Raw genomic sequence first — 8,792 nt, 5'->3', positions numbered from 1 at the left:
TCAGGAGAGAGGGGGGTCATGATGTGGAGTGTAAAACAAGAGCAAAAGAAATAGGAGCAGGAAGAGGCTGTTTTGCTCATCGAGGCTTCTCCACTATTCACTATCCACTGCTCCACGGTTAATCTGGCCGTGGACTCAACTCCACCCACCCACCTGTTCCCCATAACTCTTAATTCCCTTGTTATTCAAAATTCTATCTAATGGTGTCTAAAATACAGTTAATATGGTAGTCTTTACTCCTTCCTTGAGCAGAGAATTCCACAGATTCATTACTCTCTGGTAGAAACAGTTCTTCCTCATTTACTCTCCCAAATCTTATGACCATGCCCCTAGTTCTACTTTCACTTTCTAGGGGCAACAATCTTCTTGCTTCTATCTTATCTATTCCTTTCATAATTTGATATATCTCTGTAAGTTTCCCCCCCCCCCCTCTCATTTTCTAAACCCCAATGAGTACAGTCCTAACTCTAATGAGTATAGACCAAACTCCAATGAGGACAGCCCCAACTCCATTGAGTACAGTCTCAACTCCATTGAGTACAGTCCCAACTCCAATAAGGACAGTCCCAACTCCACTGAGTATAGACATAACTCCAAAAAGTATCATCCCATCTCTACTGAGTATAGTCTTGTTCAGATAGACCATTCTACCAGAGATGAGAATTTTCTCATCACTGGGGATGATCAAAGGCTCAGAGATTGAAACTATATTTATTTTAAATGTGAACAAACATTTATTTTAATATCTCCAATTCCTTTAATATCTGAGGCTGAAGAAATTTTGCAGGAAATGCTAAAATCTGCACTTGTGCCTCTCTGTGAAACCTCTTAGCAGAAAGGCCATGCTAAGTAATTCAATGTTGTGGCATCCAAAATGAGTTCCTGCAGCTTCCTGAGGGCAGCACAGTGGTGTAGTTGCCTCAAGCCACTTGCAATCCAGGTTCAATCCACTCTGTGTAGAGTTTGCATGTTCTCCTCGTGACCGTGTGGGTGTTGGGCGTTGACTGGGTTTTCTAGCTGCTGTAAATTGCCCCTATTGTGTAGATGAGTTACTGTGTGTGCACGTGTGTGTTTGTGAGTGTGTGCATGCAGGCACGTGAATGTGTGTGTGTGTGTGCGCGCATGCTGTGCACGCCGTGCACGCTAGAAGGTGAGTGAAGGGGATAAGGGGAGAATAAATTTATCAGATTAGTGTAAGATCAGTGTTATTGGGGGCTTTATGGTCAACATGAACTGATGGGTGGAAGGGCCTGTTTCTGTGTAGTGTGAAAACCATAGCAAATCCATAAACAGAGTGTGAGATGGAGTGTAAATAAACTGTCGGATTCCATCCAGAAGCAGACTCTTGGAACCTTTGTTGTGAGAATATACCATTGTATTTCTTTTGAGTTTGAGCTCTGATAGGAAAAGGATGGATGCTTGAACAGAGTGTAGAACAATTACACAAGCTTTTACTCTGCCAGTCTCATTCTAACTGCAGGATATTCATGGAGATATATACTGCACAGAAACAGGGGCCTCAGGTCAGTGAGTCAGCCACAACCACCCAATTACATTAATCCCATCATTTCTATCTACCCATAAACTCCACTACTAACCTAGACACTAGGGTTAATTTGCAATGGGTAATTAACATACCAGTTTTTATGTCTTTAGGATGTGGGAAGAAATTGGAACATCCAGAGCAAACTCACATGGTCACAGAAACAACATGCAAACTCCACACAGGCAGCATCTTAGGTCCGGATTGAACCTGGGAATCTGGAGCTATGAGGCCACAGCTCTACTCTTCTCGCACATTGCTTGAAAATAAATTGCATGTTTCACATGATACAATGCCTTTCCAATTTCATTTAGTACAGGTAATCATTATAAAATATGAACATTAAATTTAACCCTCAGAAGGATTTTAATAACTGAATTTCTGAGAATCTCTCGAGAATAGTAACTTTTGGAAAACAAAATACAAAATTGCAAGTAGCAAAGAAAGGTTAAGTATTCATCATACCCTTAATAAGCCTGATTTTAGTTTCAATGCGCAAATATCAAGAAAACTTGAATCAGCCCTATAAATCTACACATAACATTGTATTCTCATCTCAATACTAATATTTTTCCTATTATATCAAAAAGGTATATTGATACAGAAGTGTACGTTTTGTCAAAAGGCAATCTCTTTGAACAGCTGACAAAAGTGCTTTTAGCTGGCCTTAATGAGATAATCTTCTGTAGCAGTGCAGTGATTTTTCAAATCATATTCTGTAAAAACCACAACATTTACATTCCACTTTTGATAACAGGGTAGGTGATTAACTACATGTGCCAGTTTACTTCAGTAGCGCAAGGTTACAATGTAGGGCAAAGAGAGAACCTGCATTTATTTAATGTGATTCAAAGGCACTTAATTACCCAAATATTAATGAAGCTTAAATTGTTGATCAACTTTGTTAATTTACAGCATTCATTTATTGAGTGCTTGTAACCCAGGACAAAGTCAAAGTGACATTTCAGGAATGGTTGAAAATAAAATTGGGTACAAAGCATCTTAAGGAGGTATTAGCGAGATGTAACTTTTAAGGAGTACCTTTGAAAGTAAATGAGAGGGTGGAGTAAGAGAGTTCATATTTATGTCTCAGCCTGAGAAAGAGATTTGGAAATCTAGGATGATTAATAGGTCAGAAGCATAGGTCAGAGTTACATCTGGGAGAGGCGAAGAGTACCTGTCAAACGTTTGGGTTCAGGTTTCCTGACGACAAGTAACTTTCAGAGGTCTTGCATTAACTCTGCTTGTATGTTTCAGTTTTTATGACCCTTGCCTACAGTCCCAATTTGGAGACTTGATGGTCTGAATGGCTTTCTGTGTTGGAGCAAAAAGGCTGTACTTTAGAAGAATTAAACTGGGGTAAAACCTGCAACCCAGTCAGTTTAATGTTCATTTGAAGATCAGCAGAGGGGTTTTACGTCCTGTCCAATATGGCTGGGAAAGGACGGTCTTGTCATGAACTACCTGCTGTTGGTGAAGTATTCTGTACAAATGATCTGTTACATCACAGCTCTCATACTCCCTAGCAACACCAGGCTCCTGAAACAGGAGTTCTGCTCTGAGCTCTGCCATGTGGAGAGATTCCCTGTTGGAAATAGCTTCTGAAGAGGGTGGCTGGTCAAATGAGTCCTGGAATGGGAACATTCAGATGGCACAGAGAAGGATTTGGTCACATATCCAACTTGAGATTTCTCCAACAGTGCACGTGCTGTGGACAATCTTTAAGCATCAAATGACATTACAAATAATAACAGAGACGAGTTTATTGTCATATACTTGGCAAATTCTGTAGATGCCCTGGAATTCTTGTTGCTGCAGCATAAGTTATTTTGTAAAAAACCACAACTATAATAGAATACTTGTTGAATTAAAAAGAGACAATAAATTGTTAAAATTAGGTAGATAATTAGTATTCACTGTGATTTGAGTGCAAAAATCCAATATCTGTCCATAATCTCATTTTTGTTTGTTAGATCTTGCTGTGCATAAAATTCCCAATGAACCCAAGTACTTTACTGGATCATTGTGGCGTTTGAATGCTTGCTGGAACTTAACCATATCACTTTATAACCATATAACAATTACGGTACAGAAACAGGCCATTTCGGCCCCTCTAGTCCACACCAATTTAAATGTTCTCCTCTAGTCCCACCTTCCTGCTCCTTGTCCATAACCCTCCAATCCCCTGACATCCAGGCACCTATCCAACCTTCTTTTAAATGACATGGTATGAATTTCTGGGATTGACTGCGTGGGTCTCTATCAAGATCATGAGCTTGGTTACTGGACTCTGGATCGCCTTGTGGCTGGGTTAGGATACAGAATGCTTGGACTTGGGTAATGTTGGACAATCTGGGTCCCGGCCCCTGCTTATCTTCCCACAGCTAGGTAGCTGCAGCTAAACTGGTCTCTCCTCCATCTTTGTACTGAGTTGGGTTTAGCCTGCCTGTGATTGGGTCAGGTTTTAATGTGATGCCTGCACAAATGTTTTAACATTGGAAATAGACCAAGTTTTATTGCAACCTTTGAAAGATCAAGGAATTAAGGGTTTGGGGGAACTGAGGCCAGCATAGATCAGCAATGGTCACGTTGAATGACAGGACAGACTAGAGGGGCCAAATATCCTCCACCTGCTGCTGTTTTCTTGTACTTGAGTTCTTTTCTATGACACCTGTTTAATGCTGACCCTTCTGATCATCCCATGGACCCAAGAAGCATTCATTCAGGACCTGGAGAAGAACTCAGACTTGGGTGAAACTCCCTGTGCAACGTCAATGAGATAGACTCTTGTCTCAGGCCTTTGACAGGTTGCAAACTCTCCAGGCCTAGCAGGAGACTCTGGCCACATGAATGACCAGCTCCTGAGTTGGAAGAGAGCAATGACTCCACAAGCCACCATCAATAAGCCTGGTCTCCTTGTCTGGATATATGTTGGAAACAGGACAAAGCCTCTTAATTGTATGGAGGCACACAAGAGGAACACCTGGAACAACAGACAATCTGCAGGGGGACCTTTTCACTGGGAGAGAAGGAATGGTCGACGTTTCAGATAGAATCCTACATCAAGATGTATACAGCCCTTTCATTCTGATTACCTGTTGCTTTTACCAATATCCCATATCATCTACCTGTCCTTTTATTTAAACAAGTGATTAAGATGTATCGTAAGTTAATTGCAGTATTAATCACAAAATGTGGAAGCCAATATTTTGATGTTATTGTCCCTTTCCACATATTTATTTCAATTGTAACATTAATGCAAACCCAGAGTCCACTTCAAGTATTACTGTGATTACAAGAATTTGTACTGCTAATAAAGATTAACAAAATGAATGATGCTTTTTCGGGGTGTTGTTAACCTGTGGGCGTCAGACAAACCGGAATTAGCTTATGGTTCCAACTCAATGTCAAATCTTTCAACTTCAGATAACTCGCTTCTCTGCTCATATCAGGACTGGTCATCCTACTTGTAATTCATCCATCTACAACATAGAGATATAAACATGAAATCTGCACATGCTGTGGATCTAATGCAGTGCACAAATTGCTGGAGGAACTCAGCAGGTCATGCCATGATTGGAATGGCAGAGCAGATGCGATGGGCTGCATGGCCTAATTCTGCTTCTAATGATCTTATGGTCCTCAGGTGTGCCAATGTCTGAATAAGAAGGTTGGTGGTGGGGGTGGGGAAGGGGTGGAGCACAGGCTATGATATTGATTCAGTGTTTTTCCTCTCTCTATTACCACAACCTGACCTATTACTTACAACACTTAACATGTCTTCTGTCATTCTATCAACCACATTATCAGTCCATCCATATAGCATCTCAGGTCTCACCCAATCACAGATATTCCCTTTGCCCTGTCCATCCCTCCACCTGTCAGTCATCATCATGTAACACTAACCTTGTTTCTCTCAACCCAGATGCTGCTTGACTTGCAAAGTGTTTCCAACATTTTCTATTTTTACTTCAGATTTCCAGTACTTCTACAGGTGTATCATGGAGAACATTCTGGCTGTTTGCATCGCTGTCTGGTATGGAGGTGCCAACTCGGGACAAGAATAAACTCCAGAGGGTTGTTAACTCAGCCTGCTACATCGCAGGCACCAGACTTCACTCCATCAAGGAGATCTACATGAGGTGGTGTTTTAAAAAAGCAGCCTCTATCCTCAAAGACTCCCACCAGCCAGGCCATGTCCTCTTCACTCTGCTACCATCGGGGAAAACAAGCACTCAATGAGGCTTCTTCCCCTTTGCCATCAGATTCCTGAATGAACCACAAGGCCCTTTCATGTCAGGCCTCCACCTGGAGGCTGGATATAAGCACGGAGGGAAAAATATAAACTTACCTTTCATGGAACAGCCCTAAAAGGCTGATCTTGTTGAGCAGCGCCTCGTAGTGCCCTCCAGAGCCGATGGAGGCGGGGTGACTGGTGCCGTAGAGCCGCCCGCTGAGCCGACGACATTCATATGCGCTGTGTTGTCGGCGTTTTAAAAATTCCCGCTCCTGTGTCTCAGGCAGATAACATCACCGTGATGTCATCCACCCAGCCCTAGCCAGCCACTTGCAGCGGCTGTACATTCATTCAGAGTGGCGGAATGCTGCACTCTGCGGGGGATTGCAGTTGGTGCCTTGGTGCCAGCCAGGGCCCATTCATGGAGGTTTGAAAGGACCTAGAGATACAATCTCACTTTGTCCTTTTCTTTTTCTTCCACTATTTTTATTTATTTGGTGAGGTGGTTTTTATATAAATGTTTAAACTGTGATGCCTGCAAAATAATGAATTTCATTTCAAGTTCATGACAGTAAATTCTGAATCGGATTCTATATCTGCGGTTAGATTTTTGTTTCACTTATAAGTGTTTTCATGAGCTTGTTAATATTTTTATTGTGCTAGCAACCTGAAAGATTGAAGCTCAAATGCTGCTGGAATGGTAGAGACATAAAAGGAGGGGCTGGACAGGGGTGGAGGGAATTTCAGGAGTGAGGAAATGAGAGTAAGGTGGATGGAGAGGAGAGAAAGCAGGAGAGGGAGCAAGAAGGGGAATGAAGTCATAGAAAAAAACGATAGTAATGGAAAGGGTTGGGTAGAGGCAGTTGGGGCCAAGTTCTTGGGAATGCGACAACTTTTTATTGCAGTGTGCGATGTATATATTAACAGGTTAATTTGAAATTCTCTCAATTGATCCATTGACAGTGATTTATTAACAACCACATTTTTACCAGCTGACAAAAGGCATGTCCTGATGCAGGGTCACGACATGAAACGCCGACTGTCTCTTTGCCTGCATGGATGCTGTCTGACCCATGGAGATCTCCTGGTGGTTGAAGGGACAGTTCCAACCTTCTGACGACAACGTTGAAGGTGTTACTGAATTTCTCTTCTCAACAAATACCATGGAATGCAGAAATACTCAGGAAGTCAGACAGCAGCTGTGGAGAGAGAGAGAGAGAGAGAGAGAGAGAGAGAGAGAGAGAGAGAGAGAGAAAGTTTCATCATCTTACAAGAGTGTGTGGTTAGTGCAGCAGTTAGTTATAGCCCCAGTGACCCAGGTTCGAATCCAGCGCTATCTGTACAGACTTTATACATTCTCCCCATGATCTTCGTGGGTTTTGCCTGGGTTCTCTGGTTTCCTCCCACCCTCCAAAATGTACACATTTTGAGGTTAATTGGGTGTAATTTGGCGGCAAGGTTTTCAATGGTCAGAATTGGCATCTATCACATTGTAAATAATATTTAAATTTAGTTTTAACAATCTTGGACTTTTTCTTTGTCCATCGAGATTGCCTAAACTTGTTAGGTATTTCGAACATCTTTTGTTTCATATTTCATTGGGTGTTCAGTAATTATTGACTGATTGTGTAGCTACCATGCCAGACATTGGTTCTTCTATCACAAGTGGCTGCAGTGTTCACTGCTTGCAAAATGCACTGCAGTTACTTGAACAGTGACACTAGTAGCACTGCCCCCCCCCTCCCCACCCAAGCCCCAGCCTCCACAAGGGTAGCAGAAGCAGGGGAATCCAATCAATTGTTGTTTCCCCCCCCCCCCCCCCACCAAGTCCCATTGTTCTGGAAGAACATCATCTGTCCTTCACCGTCATTGGTTCTAGACTGTTCCCTGATGAGTCCCTTTGTTGGCAGCTCATCGTCAGTGAGTCAAGGGCTCTTGACACTGAGGGATTGGGGGGAGGTGGTGGGTCTGCTGCCAATGCCAACGTCTTAGAATGTGATAAAAGTAAAATTTCCTCCAGTCAAGGAAAAGTGTTGTTCTTACTCTAGCCTGTAAGTGCCACCAGGTGCAAAACATGGTTGACTTTTAATCATCCCCGGAAATACCTATCACCCGAAATACCTATCACAGTTAATACATTCCAAGCAAATTCACTGTCATGGAAAACTGCTCTGTTCGAAGCTGTGATAGTACAGATTCTATCACCAATGTGTATATGTACAGATTGTAGTGTAGGATGATTGTGATTGGCTGAGAGCGTAGCCACGCCTACTGGCAGGTCTTAAAGGATTGCTCCTAGCCAGACCAGGTCTTTCTGGATGGTTGACCTACTTGTGATATGCTCCAGTCTTTTAGTTAATAAAAGCCTTGGTTTGGATCCACAAGTCTTTGGTTCTTTCAACGTGCTCTACAGAAGCATTATTACAATGCACTTTAATGTACTATGTTCCAATCCTATAATTATTTATTCTTTTACCTAGAACTTATGCAAACATGTGGATAAAATATTTAAAAAGGATCTATAAAACTGAAAAATGACAAAGATCTTTATTGGCAATAAGTGCATATTGTTTATTTAAGAAAATATTTGTCTAATGTAAAAGTAGTTTGCATTTCTTCAGTTCCAGCTCCCCCACCTGCAATGCCCATCAGGTGAGGAGGGGGGTGGGGGTGAAGGGTGGGGGCTATGGAGACACAGAACCAGGTGATTGTCAGACACCTGCCTTCAGCTCACGATGGTGACTGCCTCTCAGGACAGTGACTGTCTCTGTCACAGGCAGTAACCACCTTGATTGGGCAGTTACTGTCCCAAGCAAGCAGTCACTGTCCTGGTCAGTCACCGTCCCAGGTAGGTGAATGACCGCCAGGATGGAGACTGCCTGCCAGGATGGTGACTGCCTGTTCAGGATGGTGATTGCCCAGGTTGGTGACTGCTTGGGATGAGGACTGACCGCTTGGGACAGGAATCAACCACTTGGGACGGTGCTGCATGCCTGGGATGGTGACTATCTG

This window comes from Narcine bancroftii, chromosome 4, assembly GCF_036971445.1.
Source record: "Narcine bancroftii isolate sNarBan1 chromosome 4, sNarBan1.hap1, whole genome shotgun sequence".
NCBI classification, from domain to species: Eukaryota; Metazoa; Chordata; class Chondrichthyes; order Torpediniformes; family Narcinidae; genus Narcine; species Narcine bancroftii.
Note: the sequence above shows the minus strand (reverse complement) of the source record.